The sequence below is a fragment of the Temnothorax nylanderi genome, unplaced genomic scaffold (assembly GCF_030848795.1).
Source record: "Temnothorax nylanderi isolate EJ_2023f unplaced genomic scaffold, tnyl_v1.0 TNYL_tig0082_pilon, whole genome shotgun sequence".
NCBI lineage: Eukaryota > Metazoa > Arthropoda > Insecta > Hymenoptera > Formicidae > Temnothorax > Temnothorax nylanderi.
In genome coordinates this window covers 106,234-130,374 of record NW_027249144.1, presented here as the reverse complement: position 1 = coordinate 130,374, position 24,141 = coordinate 106,234, and the positions used below count along the sequence as shown (strand labels likewise).

Genomic DNA, 24,141 nt, shown 5'->3' with positions numbered 1-24,141 from the left:
TCTAATATCAACGTATCTACTTACATAATCGCGGTAATGTCCGTGTGTGGAATCGACGATGCGCGTCACTAATTTCGATACGATCCTATACTACCTGCGATGTCTGGTTACTGTCAGACCGGATAATCCATCAACTTTATATAAGAACAGCAAGTTCATTCTTTCAGCAACGTGTAAGATATTTGTTTACAAAAGGTCAACACAGTTTTGTACTTCTTTCAAATGTGTTATGTACGTAATTTTTCTCCCTATCGCTCTAAGAGTAATCGTACTAAAAAATATGTAGTCCCCAACGTAAGACACGCCGCCCAAACGCGCACCCAATATCCATTAATCAATATCACGCAAGACATATTAGCGATACGCCAAACAAGACAGAGGACCGCGCGAACTTGACGCAAACACGATCGACCGGTTAATGCATTTAATTATTTAATACCCCTGCGTGACAAGGTTGCTACATCGGCGGCGACAACGACGTACGAAGGCAAGGGAACCGGAGCGGGCAGGACAGGGTGAACCGATGCGCCGAATGTATCCGCGCGCTACAATGACGACGTGCCGATTTATTTCAAAGGAGAAAAGAATATATCCCGAAGGCGCGTCGTGTCGAATAACGCGACTGATTTGCGACATCCGGCGAACACGATTAAAATAACGCCGTATCCTCGAAACGTACGAAACGGCACGTAATCGTCCGGAGTCACGCAGACGATTCCCCGGGAGGACGCGGCGAGAGGATGAAAATTACGCAGCATCCTGTGCCTCGCGTTTTGCACATTTAATACGTTCGATACGTTTCTCCGTCCATCCGGACGCACGACCGCAGAGCACCGGCCGGATATATATATATACCGGTGCAGGCAAACAGGTAACGTCGGGTTACACACTCGCCCACAACGGGAGTCGACCTTCGCTCGCGGTGTAAACGTAGCCCTCCGTCCGCGGACGCGGCGCGGCGCGGCGGCACATCCTTCGTGTTCCCAGCAACGATGGTTATGGATCACCGTCCCAGGCTACGGCAATCGTGGACAATGGGCCGTACTAATAACCCGACGAACGAAGCGGGAGCGGGAGAGAGAGAGCAGTTTCTGACCGGTCCTGGCCCTGAGCCGGACATTAATTTGGACCGGACCGGCGCTTCGTACAAAATGCCTAACTCCCGAAAGCCCGATAACAATCAGTCGACCGACGGATAGATTGGAAAAGCCGACGCGCGCGCCGATGCGTTCCACGATTTGTTCTCTTGTTCTTGCTTGCGTAATTATTGGAATCGACCGTGCCCGCGGGACAAAGGAGCTTCACGATCTCACGGAGGAGGAGGAGGAGGAGGAGGAGAAAGCGCTCGAAAGAAGGAACCGTACGAAATATTTACATAATTATGCATACGCAATGTCAGTTTGAGCAAAGATGCGCAATTAGCCGCCCGGAATGTCCACTACGATTTATGAACGGATAATTAACGTCAATTCTTTCGGTTGCTTTCAGAAAAAAGCGCAATGATCGCTTTTCGGTTCTTCGTCAAGTTTTGAAACAATGCACGAGAATGTATGCGTATCATTCTTAAGCCGGTTCCAGACGCGTCCACTCGTAAGATACTTATCAAGTCGAGACAAACACGGATGATGCCAACATGTATCGCACGATTTTAGTAATGTAAATAAAATTTTAATGTAAGATTTGTTCTAGGAAAGAACTCATGTATAATACACGGATGTATTATTTGTTAAATAGAAACGACTATATATTTTAATTCTACATCTCAATTTGCATCGATTAATTTATAACATAATTTAAAAAAACTCGTATCTCCCTTCGTGACGTTACTGCAACTATTTTACCCGATCTATAATCGAAAAAGCTAAGACCGTCGAGTTTCTTCATGTGAGAAACCCGTCCTTTAAGACGATGGTTAGTCGCTCGGCGGAATAAGCCAGAAGCCTTTGTGTCGGTCGTTCGTGATCGAGTGGTTACCGCGCCCGAAGGTAGAGAGGAAGCCGGGTTCGCTTACCGGCTCAAACGCTTTAACCACCTGCTTCCGAAATTTGAGCGCCGCGCGTTTGAGCGTGTACACATTTTCATCGACGGTTCTATCTTTCGTCGTCGTCCGAGACGAAATGCTGCGTAATCAGAGGAGGAACACTGATCGTCCGTCATGACTGTCATGAGCTAATATTTGTCGAAGATCTAAATTTTCCAACGCTGGCTTCAGAGACTTACCTCATTCCAATATTGGGTACCTACTATTTAATTTCGGCATTTCTTGGATATGAGGCTTTTAACCAGTATTTATAATTGTTACATATATATCATATCGAAAAGTGGTTTATCATATAAAATAAATAAAGTTTTATATCAAAAGACACAAACGATTCGATATATATATATATAGATTTCAATCTATTTCCAAGAAATCTGACGTCATTAAAGATAGCGATTGGATTTCAGATTATTAAATGTATTTAAACAAAATATAAAATCAAATTATCAATAAATAACGATGGACAGACTATGAAAAATTAGAATAAAAATTGACTTACTCGGTATAAAAATAAATACAATTAATAATTATTAGCGCTTTTCTTTATTCAATAAATTATTTGAAACCTTATTACCTGACAGTAAAATATTTTATATTTGAAATGCATATCGCGAAGAAAATTTCTAAATGTTGCTTTCTCATATCGGTTTATATAACATTTAATCTTAGAAGCATATGGAAACCAAACTACTTGAAAAATATATGAGGAAGAGAAAGTAAGGCATAATTAAATTAGTTATTATTCCCTACTGTGTTTAATAAATAATATACATATTTATCTTTATTTCTCGTAAATATATAAAGAAGAAATATATACAAAGAATACAAAAATATCTTGTTCCAATCTTTATCGTTCATGAGATGTGAACGTCATGAAGGACTCAAGTAAAACTTTTATATTCTAACAATAAGAAAAAAATATTCTATTCTACGTAGAAGCGTGACATAGAAGTTACGCTATAAATATATATTAAAATTATTAATTATACCTTCATGGTGTTCTCAATTAAGTTTCCTGAAAATGTTTTATAAATTGACAGTTATATTAAATCCAAGATTAAATATTAATACTAATTTGTTTTAGAGCTTATCCGTTCCAAGATAACAGATCTGTATGAGATATATTACATTTATTTATATTTTATGCTTTTAAATCGATTTATACACATATGTAATTTTCACAGAGATCTATATCTTAACAAAATAAATAATATCCCACAGATATGATGCGCAGCGGCGGAGTTGCAATTATGTTGAAACTATGTCGAACTATCAAACAGAAATATACATAAATTATAGCAAAAGGTACAGAATAATTAATATCTAGAGCAATAATTGCTGCCCGTACATGAAATAATTATAAATGGTTATGCAATAAATGAAATAAAATTATAATTATAATTAATAAGTTACCTCATGATTGCTCCGTCATTGCTCGATGCCTCCCAGGTCTCCTTCTCTCAGATTCATCGTTACATTCATACAACACAACACTCGCGAAAGATATTTAATTACAATCGCGCCGTACTAAATCACTGGAATAGGATAATCACGGCGCTTTGCCTGATACTCTCGACACTAATCGCACGCGACGCGCATCCTATTATTGTTCATTACTATGAAAAAATAATGCGAAAAAGGTAGAAAGTTTGCGATTATTAGCCGCTCGTCTATCATCCGTTCCAACAGCGTACCAATAATAAAGTCTCAAAATGACGAGAAATGGTTTTATCAAATCGCAAATGTACAAACGCGTACCACGCAATCGATAATTATTAAAATACGGGCTGAGTTTCTCTTCTACTCTAAAGAGTATTTATTAGCTAAATGTATCACCATCACGCTTAATTTGAAGTTTCATACGCGAGGCGCGTTCTGTTTCCGATCAAAAAGCTCGAAAATAAAATCATGCGGAATAATTGCGTAAAAGCAATCACAAGATTTATAGTTATTAATCACGGGAGTTAATTAAGCGTACGTGCTAATGGACAGGCTAATTGTTCGTAGAAAATAATCGCATTTGATGTCTCCCGTTACTTGCCACGGTGACGGATTGAGAGATACTAACGCCGCGCGCCGCGCCGGCTCGAGTCTCACTGTGCGAATGATAACGCCCGGCGACCTTGTTTACGCGACTTTGTAACACGATGCGGACGCCACGCCGTGACGTCACGTATGACGTATATGTAAGCGTGTGAAGCACCGTCTATCGAAGTAAATAAATCGCGCGATTTATTCGTTTCACTAAACTAAAGAATGGAAGAATAAGAAATGGCTATAAAGTATTTCTTTTCATTTATGATTTGTTAAAACTCCCCGCCGTTTGATTTGATTTTGTTCGTTGTGTTAATTTGCAAAATTCGTGGATGTTGAACCGATCATAGGACTTTGAATTTTTTTTACATTATTTTCATGATTGTTTCGACGGGATTTCGATTCCGCGACATACAATTGTAAAGTGCCGCGCGGTTATTCCAATAATTAGTACGCGCAATCGTAAATTAAATATGTTTCGCGGGTCTTGTGCAATGTGGTGTACAAATGCAATGGTGAATCTGAAAAGAAGAAACCTGGCAGGCATCGAACGACGACGGAGCAACCATGGAATGAGTGAATCATTATTATTTTATTTCATTTCTTGCTTGCATAATCATTTATAATTATTTTATGTGCGGGCAACAATTATCCCTCTAGATATTAAAATTAAAAAATACATTATTATAATTTATGTACAATAAATATCTGTTTGATAATTCGACATAGTTTCAATATAGTCGCAACTTCGCTGCTGGGCATCGCATTTGAGTGACATTTTATTTTTTATTCTGTTAAGATAATAGATCTCCGTGAAAATTATATCAGATATATATATGTATGGATATACGTATAAAATATTATGTATATAGATCAAGTTAAAAGCACGAAAATATAAATGTAACATCTTATACAGATCTATTACAAACCGGCCAATAGAGGTAAAGGTTACAGATCTATTACCTTGAAATGGATATAGGCTGGAACAAATTAGTAAAAATATTTAAATATTTCTTGGAATTAATATAATTGTCAATTTATTAAATATTTTCAGGAAACTTAATTGAGAATACCACGAAGGTATACTTAATAATTCTATTTGATTAATTTTTGTGTCATAAATTCTTATGTTACATAGTACATCATCTACTCAAACTTTTAAAATATTTTTATTTCGATTCCTTTATGGTTTATATCTCGTGTTTTACTGTCAAGTAATATATTTCAAATAATTTATTTAATAAAAAATAACGTTGATTATTAATTATATTTATTTTTACAACAAATCAATTTTTCTTCTAATTTTTCATAATCTCCATCTTTATTTATTAATAATTTAACTTTTATATAATTTGAAACAAGAACGTTTAATAACGTAAAATTTAATAACTATCTCATCGTATGTAACATTACAAAGTGATTTATAACAGTCGTATACCTTAACCATAAAGTTTTACAGGTATAATCGTCTTTGCTTCTCGCATTCGCTGAGTACGTCATCAGTTTGCAAGATATTTAACAATAAAATAATAACTTTAAAAATAATAGAAAAGACAATAGAAAAATTTAGATTTATTTGGGCGAGATTGCATGGTCCTTAGTTTTTCCGATTATAAGTCAGGTAGATTAATCAACAAGTCATAAACAGAAACATAATATTACACAATTCAATTATCACATAGACAATATAATTAGTAATAAAGCCTATGTATAACCGAATTTGTAAACGCTGATAACGTGCCTGTACAAAGTGCCAAACCATTTCACCTAGCGGCCTATGCGAGGGCCTATGTCTTTGTGTTTCTGCAATCGATCGAGATAGCAAACACAGTAAAACGCCTGAAAAATACCTTCATCGCTGCACACCGTCGTATCGTATTCAACCTGCAGTCTGTTGCACCCTAAGCGTATTATCAGCCAATATTATATCAAAGCTTTATGACTGTTTCGCGACCAAGCGTTGCGTAATAAACAACTCATAAACAACTCATAAAACATTTGCGTCGCAGTCATAAACTAAGGAGCATTCCTAAAGAAGCGAGGACCTCTTTCAAGATATTTCTTATCGAAGAAACATAAATTTCTCGTAAAGTATTCATAACTATCGTACAATCGCTGTGTATCGCTGTATTCGTGAAGCTGCCGATCCGGAAGATACAATTGTGCGGATTCCCGAGTCTCGAAAACTTTTATCATTACATTCGATGAGAGAGAGAGAGAGAGAGAGAGAGAGAGAGAGAGAGAGAGCTTCTTTGAAAAAGAATATACACGCGACGGTTAGGAGAAAATCGGTTTTCCGTTCTCACGTAGTCTTGGAGCAAAGCGACTGCGTGTCCGGTGTTTCCTCGTGGGAAATAAATAGCATCGGTGATGTTTTCCATAAAACGTTGAAACACCCGATGGCTCCTTGTACTACTTCCACGTAGACCGCGGTGCGGCGGTTTACTGAGTATCACGACCGTGAAGAGTCGACGGGGCGTTGCATAAACGGACGCAGACGGCTTAAAAGTCTCTTCCACGTGAAAGTAACGTGCTGAAAATAGGGAAAAAAGAGACGCGGCCGCAAGTCGGACGGGTTTTGCCCGGCTCCGCCGTCGCGGAGTCATTAGCGGTGAATTAAACGGGCGAATCGTGTCACGGAAAGCAGTTAGAAACTCCCACAAATCGACACGGACTATCGTAATAACTTAGCCGAAATTTCATTAGGGAAGCCTGTGTAGCTGACGTTAAAGAACATTAAAGAATACAGCTGTGAATTCGTTTAAGAATGATTACGCCTACGTGCAAAAGTATTTGAAGTTGTACTCGACGCAGGAAAGCATTTAATACATAAAATTAATAAATAATAAACCATTGACTTACTTAAATAATAATGCAGAGATAAGCTTAAGGAGGTTCGGTTGCTTCATCGGGGGGAGTAGTGGGACGCGGGGGTTTTGGCAACAGCGCACTAGCGTTTGAAGTAGTGGGAATGAAAGGGATTGCTCTGATTGGTCGCCGCGTGTATAATGCGTGCTGCTGTTCACGTCGTTCACGACCGTGGCAGTCTAGCAGACGAAAAATCAAGCAATTTATGCTTTAATAATTAATTTTTCTAAGAAATGTGCGGTAACCTTCCCCTTTCTTTCGCTCATTTATTTGTAAATTATTAAGTTACATGTGCATATTTTTTTTCCTTATCATTTGCATTTTTTCTTGCACTTATTTCATTCTGAAGGTATATGCAATATGTCATTTCCCATAAAAACCTATGTTAAAAATGCAGCCAGTTTCATGAAATTTTAATATGTTGTTCTGGAATGCAAAATAGAATTATGTGAATTTTTTGGGAATTTTTCACCGTCCCGTTTTGAAAAAAATCCACTCCAAAAATTTAAATTTTAAAATTTTTGGAGTAGATTTTTTTCAAAACGGGACGGTGAAAAATTCCCAAAAAATTCACATAATTCTATTTTGCATTCCAGAACATATTAAAATTTCATGAAACTCTCTGCATTTTGTTGTAGTGACGGAACCTCCTTAAGTAGCGGATTTAAAAAAAATTCATTCGTAATCTGCGGACAGATAAGTATAGAGATGTATGCAAGTATCACATTCTTATCCCACGCACCGCGCGTTTCTTCCCCGCACGCACGAACGCGCGGGGAGTGCAATCTTTATTTCACGCCAATAATCCTCCGACAGGAAGTCAGAAGCATGCACGCACACATTGACACAGGGTATGAGAATCACTTTAAAACTTCTGCGAGGACCGTTGCGCCGCGACTTCTTTTTCTACAGAGTTTCACTCGCCGCCGTAAACAACGCTTTTTTCTTTGCAAATATCATGCCGAATCAGAATTTTAGATTCCCAAGGATTTTCTCAGGAGATTAGAACGAGCGTGCGTTCCATCTAATTTTTTCATCCGTTCTTATTCGTAAATTGTTTGTTTCGCGCCCGTCTTAAGTGGAAAGAGCAGTCCGTAAGGACTGGCGCAAGATTCTATCTCAGCTGCGGACTCTCAATACAGAAAAGCAGATACCGAATTTATCATGGACTGTACATCCAGCAATTGCATTACGCCTTTCAATATCAAACGTGTACGTGTCATTCGTGAATTTATAAATGCATTTATAACGCGATGATAAATGACAATGTGTTGAAAGCTAAATAAATAGCTTAAGTAGAATTCACGATAATCACGCAAAAATCGTTCGCAGAAGAATTCGCCGAGTGGGATATATATAAAGAGGAAGATGGGGCGGGATACGACGACCATTTATGTACACGACCGCCGCGCGCTTGTGCGAGCGCGCTCGAGCGTGTTCGTGCGTGTCGGCGCACGCACTTCTGTAGATGCGAATATAGAAGACTCGGGATAAAGCAAAAAAAGGCATGGGACAGTCTCCGACGGCGGAAGGATACGTCTGGCAACAGTGCTGGGACTGGACCAGCTGATTGCAGCGCCAGGGCCGTCTTCACCCTTCCGAAATAAAAGTTTGTATTTTCAAGAAAACAGACTTAACTTGCAGTATCACGTGGATAGATAAAATCGAAAAATTCACTATGACAATATTTAATACTTTTATATTTAAAATTTTTCATAATATTAAATTAAATTGTAATTTTTCCAAATAGAAATATATTTCTAATTATAATTATTCCATGATTATATGAAAGGGGGAGAGGGATAATTTGGGCACTTGTCAGTGACCGTCTTGGCGGCAGTATACAGGCCGGAATTCTCGAATTCATCGTCGGTGCCAATGATCCGTCGCGCGGGTAAAACGTACTCATCTGGGACAAAGGACTGCCATTCGGCCTGGTTAACAATGCACCGGCACATTCGACGATTCAATAACTCCCTCGGCAGCGCGGAAAGGCGCCAAACCGGTTTCGTAATTCTCAAATGAACGATCGTCTCGTTTCGCGTTGAGAACCTTTCGCGGAAGCTTTGTTCTATCTTTTACTTTTTCCGTAAAAATTAATCTGATCTGAGTGAAGGTTTACGAATTATTAAGATTAAACAACGCGACGTTGATTTTTCGACGATTAATATAGAACGCAAACCGACCTGCAAACGCGTATTTCTAGAAGTTGCATCACGCACTCCGGGCGAAAATAATTTGTGATGCAACGCGTCGGAATACTGTGCGTCGAAGGCTGAAGAAGCAGGTGCCGGAGACATTTATTTATCTCAGAACGCGAGGAAAGGACATGCGAATCGTAGCCTTCGCGGTCGGAAATCTTTATCATTCGACGTTCGATACGGTTCGCGAGGAGAGAGAGAGAGAGAGAGACCTCGTCAACGGTAAGAGTCGTTGGAATCCGGAATGTACGCTGGCAGCGAGATTAAAGTCGCGGTTCTCCGATTCGACCTGCCTACCCGAAGAATCTTTCCCCGATGGACCAGTTCCGGCAGCGCTGCCGCGCGCTATCGCGCTCGGCGAATGGGAATAGACTTCGACGATGGCAGAAGGGAGCGAGGCGCAGTGTAGGGAAAGACGAAACAGGAGCAAGATTGGAAGAGGAGAGAGGGAGAGAGAGTCGAGTCAGCGCGGAAATAAGAATAACAGGAACGGCAACTCGGCCGCCCGGAGATGCGAAGTCAGGCGCGAGGCGAGAGGAGAAAGAAAGCGACTAAAGGAAGACACCCCGGACTGGCAGGAGGTGACTAGACGTGACTAACTCCGCCGAGAGCGAGAAAGAAAGCGAGAGAGGCAACTGGAAGAAGGCGCTTGAAAAATGATCGCCCGTAAGTCTCGGAAAGCTTGTCCGCGCGCGAGCACGTCATGGCGAGCGAGATGCGTGGAATCCTAAAGTCGGAACGACCTCCTGGAGAAAGAGGCCCGAGTTAGAATCGGGCTGGCGTTTGACACGTGACTCATATTCCATTGCGGTGTCATTGGCATCTCTCTTCTTATTATACGTTAGAATTTTACATGTCTAAAACTCATACCTCTTAAACTCTAATGTTTCAAAGAACGTACCGCTTGTATCCATCATTCGGAATTAATGTTTCTGAATAAAGAAGGTATTAAAAGACGAAGAGATTGTAATCTACTTTCGTTCACATAATCATTCGGTATGAATCATCCAAAGTTATCCTCGTCGCTCTCATCATCTATTGCCTGCGCATTGCCCCTCCAAAATTACATTCACGACGTTCCCGCAATTTCCATACTAAACAAAATTATCGTTCCGCTGTCGGCGTGTTTTCTACTACGTTCTCGGTATTCACCTCGATTCATCTCATCAAGTCTGACTCGGAAAATTTTTGTGTCCTACTCCCTCCCTCTCACTTTCTCACTTTCGTCGCCATTGTGCAGCAATTGAATGATTCCTGTTACAAAAACGTCGAAGGACGTTGAAATATTTTATGCAGATAGATTTAGCATATCCTAATAAACCCAGAAGTATTTTATTATACATTTAAATTTATACTCTTCGAAGAAGTTGAACGCGATCATAACAATGTAAAATCATTACAATGTAAATCTCAATTTAAACTTCTCCGTGCTCCGTTTTCCCCGAATACGATGTTGTGCCGTTTTCAATTCGACCGGAATTTCTCATTCGCTCGAGTAACAGCGCGCGAGAGTCAGTGTCGTGAAAAGTACAAAGTACACTCGGATGCGGCGGAATAAATCATCGCCATGCAAGCCGCCCGAAAAGGAACCCATGTCACCCACACTCATACGTGAGGCCCCTTAATTCGACGAGCAGGACGTGCAACTCTCTCAGACGACAAAGCTGATAAAGTAGAGGGAAGATAAATGATAAGAGAGAGAAAAATAAGGAGGACTATCGAGGGAAGGATCTTTTTCTCGCGTCGCGAACTTAATAATACAATATTAAATACTGAACCGTTATAATTTCTCGAGATCGCGTTATCGATAGCTGCGCATAGTTTCGGAAGGTCGAGACGAGCAGAGAGAGGAACCCGTAAGATAGTCCGAAGCGAATTCGCCAAGTAAGTTTAAAGAAATAAGGAGGAAGGGCGGGAGGATCATCGCGCGCGAGCGCGAACAGCGAACATCAGCCAGCCGGTTAGCATGCCGGGGCTATAATCGTCCTCGCGTGTAATGTACGATCGGTAGGAGGACAAGAGCCGGGTGGTAATGGTGGTGGTGGGTAGGTAGGTTGGTTGGTTGACTGGCTGGCTGGCTGGCTGGCTGGCTGACTGGCTGGCTGGTTGGCTGCGTGAGTGAGCGCGACGTGGAAACTGGTGTGCGCCGCCGATGTCAATGACACTGCGGTGCTGCAGCTGCTGCACACATAAGTCAAGCCCGAGCGACACCGGCATACAACACGTGCGACCCGCGCAGGTACATATGCGAACGTAAAGGCGTGCGTGCATGCGTGCGCTCACGAGTTGCTCGCTCTGCGCGCTCGCGCGCGCACGGAAGAGTTAGTCCCTTTCTGTGCGTGTATTTGAGAGGGCAAGAGTCAAATATTTCCATCCCGTCCAGTTGGACCTCCAGGCTAAGGCGAGGTGTCCACTCTCGGGAGAGTTTTATCACCGAGTACCGCGCACTCGGTAAGTAAAGCTCTCTCGGGTCTCTGAAGGTCCATTGAGAGAGACACACTCCGTGTTTACCGGGGAATCTTATTATCGAGAGTCGTTGTCGAAGAGTAAAACTTATAAATGAATACACGCGGAGTGCGTGCTCTTATCATTCTAAATAATATCCATCCCGCGCGCGGAGAGATCGTATTATTATTCTTTAACTCTTCATGAGAAAAAAACCGAGGCAGGTGGATGACGGTCGAAATTATCACTCCAAGCTATATTTAACTGAGAATTTTATCGTTATTTCCAGAGAGTAAAACTCATTAATATTTTAATAAAGAAGGAGATACACGGAATACGCATTCGCGAAAGTGATCGCACAATCTGCCTTCGCGCGTCTTCTTCGTAGACCCCATTTCGGCGTTGCACGTGCTGGCGCCCGTCCGGCTGACGCACGTGCCACAACGCCGCGTGTACACGCACGTATGCGCGATCGTAATTACTACCTGACGCGGGTTTTTGACGATGAATTAAAGATAATGATTTGCGGGCACAGACCGACCCAGCAACGGCACTGATACTCTCGCGCGATACATCGAATATCCGTAGCGATCTTTCGAAAGTTATTGTTCTGGGAAACGCGACCTCGTGCGAGATTTCAATCAGAGTAGAACGCACGAAATTATGTAAATGTGAAATGTGCAAATCGTAATCGCTTAATCGCGCTTCCCTTTTGAATGCCCGGATAAGGTGTCCCTATTAAGATAGCATCACCCTAATATCTTTGTAATAAAACCAAAAGGGAGCTACGTTCCTCCTTTCATCGCGCTAAATTGGGTTAACTAGAGCGACATGTCGGGGCAGAGTAAAAACCGAAACGGAAAGAACGCCGTTTACAAACGCACGAAACTCGTTTCGCGTGAGAACGTTTTTCGCGGTGATAAAAGACGCTCCATAACGCCGTACCGCGCACTTCGTGCCGCGGTTGAGACCTAAACTGGACCGAGTTAACGTCGTGGGGTGGATGAGCCTCTCCGAAATAAGAGACCCCAATTTCATGCTTCCTAACTCCAAGTGCTAGCGGTTCTTCAAGTACCACGTGCCTTTTTGCACGTAAAATAATGTGCAATTTAAAAAATGGCATTCTCATTTCTACTATTAGTTTTATCTGATTTAATTTTTATCTAATTTTTATCTAATTTAATAGATTTCTTGTAAAGCTATGAATTTTTTTGGGAATCTTCTCTTTCATTCATACGTTCTCTTTCTCTTATTTGCTTGTTTTTCGTCCCGATTGCTTCCGCCTCTCTTACTCGCACGAATTCGAAGCCGATCACGTGTAAAAAAAGACGTACACGTCAGAAGTTTGTAATGAATGGCGAGGCATTAATCCCCGGCGTCTCGCGTTACATTTGGTCCACGCACGTGGTGCGAGAACGACCGTTCTCGCGTGTTTCGCTCACTTGCAGGCGCGGCACGGACCGGGCAACGGCGAAACTTTTTTCGCATGTTTGTAATTATTATAAATAATTCCGCGCCCTCTCGCCGCTCGCGACGACCGCTTGTAAATCCCGGAACGGAGCTAAAAGGGAAGGGCGGCCGATTCTGAAAGAGCGGCCGCAAAAATTGTTTTCCCGCGGCTGCCCTTAAGGGCTCGTACTTTACGACGATGGTAATGGCATAAGGTAAGAGGGTATCGCGTCCCACGTCGCAGCCACGTCGAAAATAACCGAAAGTTACGTCGTTGAAAATTAATACACGTGCACACACGAGATAAATAAATCTTTCTACTCCTTTTTTTATTCCCTCAAATCAAAATCGTATCGTATGCGCGCGTGAGATCTCTTCTTTCACGTAGTTTTACATCGAAATTTTAACATACGATTCTTTGTGTCTAAGTCGCTGACTATAAACCGACTTTTCGCATATCACTGTGTATAATCATCTCAGTAAAACATCTGTTTTAACTCAGTTTCTGCATTTACATATTACACGTTACGTTTCGCTACTCCTTTGTCCCGGATGCACGCGATGCCGACCTACGTGGTGCGAATGATCTCACGCGGTTCTTTGGTTTTAGACTTCAAAGCGATATCATGCGGGAGCGTCTGAGGGAAGCGAGGGACCCCATATGACAACTGTCGAGTAATTTACACAAGATGGGCTGCTACGGTTTTAAGAAGATACGGGCGACAGGGCCGCATTCGCACACTTCGTGCCTGAAGCGAACGAATTCGAGAAGACCCGTCCAAAACTTGTTAACAATGGAAGCTTTTCAGCAAGCGACACAAGTCGACACAAGTGTCGTTTTGTCTTTGTTACTCATTGCAAAAAAAAATAAAACGACGTTTGTGTCGACTTGTGTCACTTGCTGGAAAGCTCTCAATATAAAAATAGCGTAGTCTTAAAAATCTTAATTATTTTATGTAATTATATTTTGAATTAACTGCTCTAACAGAGTTTAGACTTCGTTCCTCGGTCAATGACGTACTTCGCGCGGGGAAGCCATTTTACGCTCGCTTTACGGCAGCCGACCCTGAAAGAGGTCTTTCCGGGCGTCATCTATACTTTTGTCCGCGCCGCCAGTCGTCAGCTGGTCCTCTCGCCTCGCGAGAGAGTGCGAATTTGTAGCGTAATTTTCTCTCGTTCGCGCCCATCAAGTCTTGATGCACGACGTCGTCTCTCGTAATGTCCCCTTGTCAAACGCGTTCGCGCGGGCGCGCGAACGGACAATTTTTATAAGGACGGCTGATTCTCGGCGATCCTTATAATAGCTCATCAACGCGACGCGACACGTGCTCAATTACCTTCATAAGCATCACGTCCCACGCAATTTATTCCTCTCGTACGTACTAGCACCACCCGACGACGACTACGAAGGGCGATCACGCGAGTACAATATGCGCGCGAACCGCAAAAAAATGAATGAAAAAAGAACATGCATCTCAATCTCTCTTTCTCTCTCTCCTTTCGCATACCGGATGGACATACCGGATCTTGCTGAAGCATTACGATGCAGCTAAACGGTAAAATTTGACTCTGCGCAACCAATCTTGTCAGTCAATGTTTAAAATATATCTAGAAATAAAATTTTTTGAAACAAATACTGGAACAAAAATCACGATTAAGAGATAAAAGTTTTATTAGGAAAAAGTCGACTCTGAATTTGTAAAGTTGCAGTTAAGAGAAAGTATGCTAGTTTTCAGTACTTTGACACTGTTTCTCGTTATGTATATCATTTCATGAACTTCACGATAATTTCTAATATTTTCACGATTGATCAAGACCTCTTTCTCTCTCCCCACTCTCTCAACTTGCGGCACCATTACTTTACGTTAGCAATTACGGTACATTCCTATCTCGTTTGTCAATAAGTTCAACAAAGTGGCTTAATACGACGTAGAGAAAAGGGTTAAACCGGCCTCGGATTCGCGCGAGACAAGAAAAGCCAATTTCGCTAAGACGCATCTGAGCCATCTGAGCGTCTGAATAGAGCGAGCTCGTAATTGAGGAGACGTTTTATATGCTCTCGCGTCACGTTTCATAACGTCTTACGCCACCACCGAGCGAGACGTGCAGACTGATGTTCACGTAAAGGCGGCGCGAAATTTTGTCAGTGCAGAGGAGGAACGAAATTTTCAGCAAAATTGCGAGAGAAATTCGCGAAATGATAACTATATCGCAAACGAAAAAGACCTCGGGAAGCTTCGGTAAACTGCACGCCGTTTTATCTCCCAACGTTTTCGAGCTAACAGAGACATTCGGATGTGTTTGGTGCCCTTCGCGTTTTCTTTAAAGCCGTCGAGCCTCGAAAAAGGCTTGGGCTGCGTAAACAAACAACCAGGCCGAGTTCGCTGACGGAAATAACGAGCACGGCAAAAAGGCGTGTTCTCACGTGCTCGCGGATTCAACGTCGTCGTGCTAAGAGTTAACGGTAACTCACCGCAGCGAAGCGCCGCGATGACTCACGCCAGACAATGTTGCCAGAAATGCAGTATTCTCTGCAACATGAATATTCCCCTCGATATTTATGGAATAAAAAGTGGAAAGGACCTTTTTATTTTTTGTCCGATTGTGTGTGTATTTTCTATCGTTACTTTTTGTTTGAGAAATTATTATTAACGAAAAGAACGACATTTGTGATTATAAAGTATAAATGATATGATTATTGTGATGATATTTTATATACAGTAATATAAAATAATAAAAAAAATTGTATATTATATATACTTTCCCTGGTACAATATTTATCACATTTATATCACGTTGTACATTGGAAGAACTCCAGAATTCATTAATTATCTCTCTGAAGAAATTTGGTTAAAAATTGCAACATTTGACCGTCTATTGTGCACATAGAGAGGATCACGAAGATGTCTACTTTTCGGAAACTTATGACGATACGTTGTATTTGATGTGTTACGCGAGATGTCCGGTAACTTCCGTTCGGAACGGGATTCGAAAACGAACGCGAGATTGAACCTGACGGAATTGAGTTCAACACTTGAGCTGCTCTAGCCTCATGCCGAGGGAGACGGACCCCGACACTTATCCGGCCTCGCAGCACCGCCTCCGCCTTTTCAGCCGGGCGTGTTTAGAGACACCGCCGGCCGTTAGGATCGGATCCGGTCGTGGGAAGTAAAGTAACGATAGCCGTCGAAGAACCTGCCGATCCCCGCCGACATCCTTCGTCAACGAACGGCAATCGGAACGGCGGAATTTGCGGCGACCGAGTCGAAAGCGACCGACTTCGACTCCTTTTGATCTCTGTACTCCTTGCTGCAATATTTCGTTACTCTCATTCTGTCTTTTTCGCGCTCCATTTGGCGAAATCTATTCTCGTTTGCATAACGGCATTCCGCGATAATGCGTACCATGCAGCAATTGCTATAATTAACGGTGGTTGTACAAAATCCTCGAGAAAACCGACGAATGCAACAATGCACGTGATAGTCGCGGGCAGTTATGCATATTGCGCTTAATCACGCGTGCGAATTGCAATTTGGAAGGTTACGAGGGTATCTTTCTCTTATTTTTTTTTAAAGTTGTGCATGATTGAGGGATGATTACATCGCGCAACGTATAATTTCCAATATCTGTGTTTTCATATTGGTATACGGATTAATGATAGACTAATAACGCGGTATGACATAACGGCTCGAAAACTCGATAAATAACAACTGTTGCAAAGCCATCGCCGTGAAAAGATGACTATGCAATATTATGTCGCTTTCGCACAGTCTCATCTGGGATCTTTTTTACAATCTTAAACTATCTGGCTGCCAATCATCATAATCGATCCGTACAATTTTATAATTCAGAGAGAAAAACAAGTAGCTCGCGTACCAGTACCGTAATATCTCCGTTAATATAATAATAAATATCCTCTACCTTTAGTTTTTCTTTATATCCATCCCCGGCAAGAAGAGTGTATGTCGTATTTCAAATTGGATTTGATTTTATTGCTGCGTTTAAGAACACCGCAACAAGTAATCTCTATAAAACGGAGGGTATAATCTTATTATCTTATTACGTCGTCCTTACGTGGGCGCTATCAAAATTTTTACTCGACTCTGTCGTCGAGGCCGTAACTTTCTCAAAGCGAACCTTGGCTCCGATTGCCGGCCGCCTATCTGCGCAAACAATCCCGTAAAGCGATACCCGTGATAAACAGAAGCCTTAGAGGAACGTCGGTGTTATCGAGTGTGGAGAGGTCGATCGGGGAAGTCACTTTCATCACTCGTGAGAAATCTCCTACACACACACATATTCGCCGCGTAACGCTCCTTCGTTCGTTTGCGAAATTGTATTGTCATCGTCGACGAGCACAAATTTGTCTCGATTCGTGATATCCCACATTGCATTTTCTGAAAGCTATGTGGAAGACAAACGTGCGAAACTTTAAATCTTACGAACGACCCGGCCGTTTTTCTTTTTCCACGCATTTGTCGAAACGTCAGCGAACCTCGGATATTTTTATTGGTTATTAAGCAATCTTACGTCACGTAGAACATTATTGCTAGCGAGCTGTTAAAGCGCCGTAACAGTGGAACGACTGTAACAGTTGTTTAACCGGCGCACATTGCGCTGTTAACTGGCGGTGTGAACGCCGCCGTAAGTAACTCACGCGTTACGCAAACGACTTGCACTTTCGTACTCCTTTTTTTTTTCCTTCCACATCGTACAAGCACCCACGGGCGAACCGCACACTTCCCATTTGTACGCGCCGCGGCACTTATCGCGCGTATTTTTTCGCAGACGCATCGGCATTTTACTCGCTGCAAATTGCAGTCGTATTTTTTAAAGAGTGCAAAGTGAAAAAACGTTCACCTACATCACATGGCACACTCGTGTTACGTACCCGTCAAACAGAAATAAATACGCCTTCAATAACTGCGCGGGATTTTTTTCCAAGCAATATATCCGCAGTTTTGTAAAAACATATTTGTTAATTCCATATAAACAAGCGCGTCGAAAAATAAATTGATATTTAATTATACAATGTATAATTACACGATGTTTAATTATACGAAACGCGATACATTATTTCCATTATAGGATGTAAAATCCTTTGTACAGTTTTGGACGTATAATCCAATCGATACCTTTTCGATGCGCTCGCATATGAAGCTAATGAGTGTGCTTTTTTCACAAAAATGTGGATATCGCTTCAAAAGTACATTCGCGTAATTATCAACGCGCATTTATTTCCATTTGACGGGTTGCAGAGCTTTATGATTCAGCGCACGGCTCCCGTAATTGAAATCGGGCGAGAAATAAATCGGGATTACACGCGACGATAGTATCACGCGTCGACGAACGAAAGCTGCGCTCGTCAGCTCCAATTTAACGATCATTATTCGTTTGGTCCGCTATCCGTTATCCGCTGCGAGCGCGTAGCTTAGTTTATTATTGGAGTGCGAAAATATCGCGCATAATTTCCGGCCCAAATATTTTCCTTGGGCGGTATTCTACGCGGCTGTATGCATAATCACCCCCTCCGGCTGCCCTCTCATCGGCATTAATTACGAAATTTAATCCAATGAATTTTCAAAATAATCAATTCCGCAATTGTGAGCTCGATTTTCTGTCAACAAGCGCGCATTAACGCTGAATATCAAATATACATATTACATATTTATACAAATTAAACAGATCGCTATTAACTGCGGTACCGTTGAGCAATGACGTTAAACCGCCAGAACTAGACCGTAAATGCGCATTAACATCACAAATCTCGCACGAATACGCCGCGAATAATTTAATTAAGATATTAAATCCCAGCATTTTCCATCGTGACTACGCGATAAGCGATCTGTCTACCTAACCCGTGAGTAATGAGATTTACGAACAAACGGTCCCTGCAATGGTTTCCCGTAACTAATCTTGGAAACTTCGCTGATCATTCGTCATCGGGGCGACCCTCGCGTGGTTCTCGCCTAGAAGTGCCTGCACTCGAATCTGACTTAGCAAAGACCGGCCGTTCGAAAGGAATGAGGATAGGAGGAGGAACGGTTAGGCCAGGCCAAGATATATTTAACCTCTTCGCTGCGTACTCGGCGCGCAAGGAGCAACACTTGCCTCTCTTCGCGATTTAAATAAATGCACGCTCCGAATACCGGTCATTGTTTCGACGCAGCATTCGCCACGGCTTACGCAGTTACGGGACTTTCTCGTAGCGAGAGACTTTCTCGATAAAGATGAAGATGAAGATGAGATTGCCATCATTCATTCCGGGTCCATTTAGAAAAAAAAACTGTACTCGACTTTCTCATCTCCGATTAAAAAATATCGAAATACAATTCGAAAAGCGAGAACTTCATGTCTTAAAGAATTCATTGGTGACACCGATACTTCAAATAATTAGACACTTCTAAATGTTTAATTAATTTCGAATGTCATCGATATTGCGTGAGTTGATGAATGGTTTAATACGAGCTCGATCAAGATTATATTTTCGATATGCCCACGCCTGTACTTCTAAATAGTTCTTTCGGTATTTTTGTAGGAGCTTTGTAACCGGGCTGAATATCGACTTGCGGTTCCATTCGAATATCTCGAACAAGGTCTCTCTTTGTCAACCTACACAAACTAGTCCAATTTAGCGCAGGCAAATATACAGTTTATATCCCGTCATATATTGACATAGAAATCGAAATGTAGGCATCGTGAATCACCAATCGCAACGGCTGCTTCCTATATTCTGATTCAGCAATTAATACCGTCTGTGGCAATTCCGCGAACACGGAGTAGGATGCACTTCCGTCACTTGGACTTTCGAAACGAATAATACGTGGACACTTGTTGCTCAATCGTATCTACGTCTCTGGGTTCTTTGTGCGATCCTTCGATAAATAAAGAATCACGAAAGACCGCGAGATACGACGAACAATTGAGAGCAATATTCTTTGCGAACGTATCTCTGGACAATAAAATTCTCAGACTCCAATTTAGCCGTAACGACTTTAACATTTGGCAAACAGCGAGCATCAAAGATACGGAAATGGCGAGCATGCGTTCTCTGTATACTCGCCGATAAAAAATAATCTGTTGAAACGTCTCGTGAGGACCCTTTCGCCACTAAAACGCGTAAGTGGCGCGGGGCACTTGGGCCAGTAGTTGGGTCGGAAGTGCACGGACACGCACTCGCACGCGCCTCTCATCGAAGCGAAACAGGAGCGAAAACGAACGCGTGCCCGAGCGAGACGAGTGAGGAAGGTGCTTCCTGGAGAGGAAAGGTGGAAAGAAGGAGACCGAAAAAGAGGGTACGCTCTCGTAATTGCGTAAGTATCGGTAGGCCGGGAGGCGCGAACGCCGCGCTCACGACTATTTCGGACCCGGTTCGAGTCCAAGCCCGATATCGCGCCTTCGAAGGCTCCTCTTCGAAGAGAGACGGACTTGCTCGCGAGCAAGCGAGCGACGCGAGTCGTGTCTCGGACTTTCACTCTGATCCGTTACGCCTCGACAATATGCGGCCGCCTCCTCCTCCTCCTCCTTCTTCTCCTTCATGTACCGTGCAGCGTTGTTCCGCAATGATCCTGATCCGATTCCTGCGTCCCGCGAGGGTTACGAGGTAACGAGACGTGGAAACGCGTCGCGGCGAAAAAAAAATTCTGCGGCTTCGTTGTAGCGTTCGTGCAATCATGCGGAAAGTACGGCGATGTGAATAAGTATATTGTACCGTTTCATTCTTGTTCGAGGTTTGCTATCAGCCAATATCGTGTAAAATAGTACATATTAACCTCTCAGATACGGCTTGTGCGAAGAAGTTTCTCCGAAATTACCAGCTAACAAAGCCAGAAAACACCAATTGCGTGATACATATACTGTTAAATTCTTAGTGTCAAATTATATTCAATTTCAGTTATTTTTAACCATGTTTCTATAAGTCGCCACTGTTCCTATTCAAAAAATATATCGTTAATTTAACTAATTAATTAAACGTTAATTAAACCAATGAAGTTAAAATAATACTGTTTTATATAAAAATAATAAATTTCGACGACACACACGGTAGTTAAAAATAACAAAATATTATTTAACTCAAGGTATTAGTTTAAATTTCATCCTTTAATATTTAACAGTGTAGTCTCTCGATTTATTATTTCGCGTTTTTTCTGCATAAAATAATGACCTAATGGCGTTCAAAACTAGTTTAATATTATGCGATTAGAGCTCGGCGCATCGCGCATTAACAATAGATATCTAACAGTAGACCGTGCGATAGGTTTCATTTGCTATTTTCCCGTATAGCACATCAGCCCATTAAAACATATTAATTATAGATCTAGCAACTGGCCGGTATTTTATTACAAATACGCGCCTTTCGTATTCGAGTCGTAATTGTTTTCTTTTCCCCTTGGTTCTCTTTCATCTTTCCTTCGACCCTCCCCCCTTCCGCTTTCAGATTATAAGCAACAGGGCCCTTCGGATCGGATCCGGTGGGAAGGGATACGCCACTGCACTCTCTCAGGTGTAAGGCCCAGGTACAAGATTCACGACGACGACGACGGCGGGGGGCGAAGGAAGGGAACGAACGCCAGCGATCCCGCCGAAGTCAGGGAGCGGAGAAATTTATCGTCGCGGGCGAACCGGACACCCGAGCTAAAAATATGGGCAATTAAAAGCCCGCGCGCGTGTTCACGTGCGCGCTCGTACGAGTAGCGAAACTTTTAAGGGCCGGCGTATCGAGACGCCGTGACAAATCCGGGAAAAGATGCGCCCACCACCGGGGCCTTCCTTCGCCTACCCCTTGCCCCACGTGAATATGAAATATCTCGACGTGTCGACGAGCTGACGTTTTAAAAGATTTATCCGACTATCCGGTGGCCAAAGTGCTTTCGAAGGAGGACGGGGAGAGGGAGGGGGGGCTCTTAAACGTCCGGAAAACGATCGTGTCGATGTAAGCCGATGTTACAAGCGGAGGTCTGTGTGCGAGATAATGGAAACATGGAATAAACGTGTTACTAGTGTCCCATAAAACGTGACATCTGTAGTCATCGATTGTCACCGTTGAATGCTTTTAAGTGGTCGTCCGTAGAAAGAGTTCTTAAAAATAGATATACTTCATTTCTTGTGCAATAATTGAATTTTTAACAAGAATAAGGATTTTTAACAAAATCTCCAATAAAAAATTACACAATAGTCAGAGAAATATTTCAGTCATTTAAATCACAAAGCTGGCGATAACTCATTTGAGAAACTATGAAAAAGATTCTACGTAACAATTCTACGTAAATAACAATAACCTATAATACGAAAGTTATTCGTAGACACATCGAAGGTATAATAAATTGCGACCTCGGACTATCGGTATAAAACGTGCCCAGCGTGATGCTTTTGCAGAGTTAACGCGACCGTGGCATCGGGATGTTTTCAGAAGCAATAGCGGCGACTTTGCCGTGTCGGGATGATTTACGAGAGAAGCGCTGGCCAAAGTTAAAGCCCGAATTTGTACGCGCGGCGACAAAGGAGAGAAAAAGGGGAAACGCGCGCTGGAAACGAGAATTACTTCCTCGTCGCCGCAATCGCCGCGCCGTCGCCTCGCCTGGCAACACACACGTGGGTTTCAAGGGTCAATCAATAAGCCGCGCAAATATCGACACCGTCTCTCATCAGCGTGCGCAAAATCTTAGACCCGACGCGTGTCCGTGATTTTTCCCCGGTCTCGTTCATTAACCGGCGAGATACGCCGTAAAACCCGTTCTCTCTCACCGGTTTTCCCATATAAATATAACATATTTGTATCGCAAAGTCTAAATATATAAAATGATTAAATGTACCGTTAAATGGTCTTAAGTGCGGATGGAGATACGGATTGAAGGGTCGCGAGAATGTATCGTAAAGTTCCACGTCGAATGGGATCGAATCGCGGGACGTACGACTGCCCTTTATCGCGAACATGTGCCTAATGCGTAATCGCGATTGTACGTAAATGAAAGTTGCTTGGATAAACCGGAGATATCATTAGAGGTATCATTAGATAGAGATTAGACATGATTGCGCTCGGCGACCTTTAAGGACACCGTTTTTTATTGCCTCGGGCATCCGTACATGTGTATCGCAGCACTTCGAATCTACCTCAAGTCGAGCCTACTATTATTTCATGACGTGACGATACCGCGGACATGGTTGCCGATATAAATACTTTTCCTCAATCATAACCGCGGCTCTTCGTTTATAAGTTTATCCGTAACAACTCTTGATATCTGCGAATATAAAATATATATCGTAGTATATGTATAAAATAATATTAATATTTTATGTACATATAAAAAATGATATCTAATAAATAACAATAATATAAATGTATATCTTTCATATTAATAAAGTTCACACGGAATATTATGTACGAAAAATTATATACATTAAAAAATTCTGTATTTTGCATTTTATATTATTTTAAATTTTTGTATTTGATATTATTATATCTTTTAATTTAATTACATCTTGTATGTTTCATGGTCTTTTCTTTATTTTTAATTTCGTATGTTACGTGACAGTCGTTTGTTCAGGATACCGAGGGTTAATAGACGCGAAGTGGGATTTTCCACAGCGGAAGCTTTGCGGTAGTACGGGTTAGCCGGAAAGATCGATTGTCGTACTGCGACACTAATGTCGGAGTTGGCATAACTTGGCGGTTTGCGCTCTCGAGCGGCTCTGAAATCGAACTACGAGTCGCGAAAGTCCTTCCCCCAAATGTTCCTCGATGACAACATCGCTACGTATTAAACGTAATCTCGCTCATACGTCACTATCAATTACGGGCTGTATCAATCTGGACATACGAGAATGTAATCAGAATTATAGTTGTAAATCACGATTATCGATAATTGGCGTTGTTAACACCTAAGAGCGTGGAAACGCACCTTCGCCTTTAATTACGGACTAAAGCGCCCGGACAGTAGCTTTCCCCGCGATGGGAATGTTGTAGCAATTATGCCAATTACGCTAGATTACGGTTATTGATGACTTATGTTGTCAAGATTCAAATGGAAGGAAGCACGAATATTGTGTCTTCCATTGTAGCAACGTTTTGTTTATCAAAATATATATGCTTTAAGTATTTAAAAT

At 42.0% G+C, this 24,141-nt stretch overlaps 1 protein-coding gene across 2 annotated transcripts in view; it reads right to left on the bottom strand.

Moving 5' to 3' along the window:
* LOC139774521 (uncharacterized) overlaps window positions 1–24,141 on the bottom strand; it is a 144,203-nt gene that overhangs the window by 116,678 nt on the left and 3,384 nt on the right. The window contains exon 1 of one of the 2 annotated variants that reach the window (XM_071709854.1): window positions 3,455–4,098. The exons of the other annotated variant lie outside the window; for it this stretch is intronic. The gene's annotated coding sequence lies outside the window, so the exon portion shown is untranslated. Of the gene's footprint in view, window positions 1–3,454; window positions 4,099–24,141 lie in introns of those variants that run through there. 2 annotated transcript variants of the gene reach the window in all.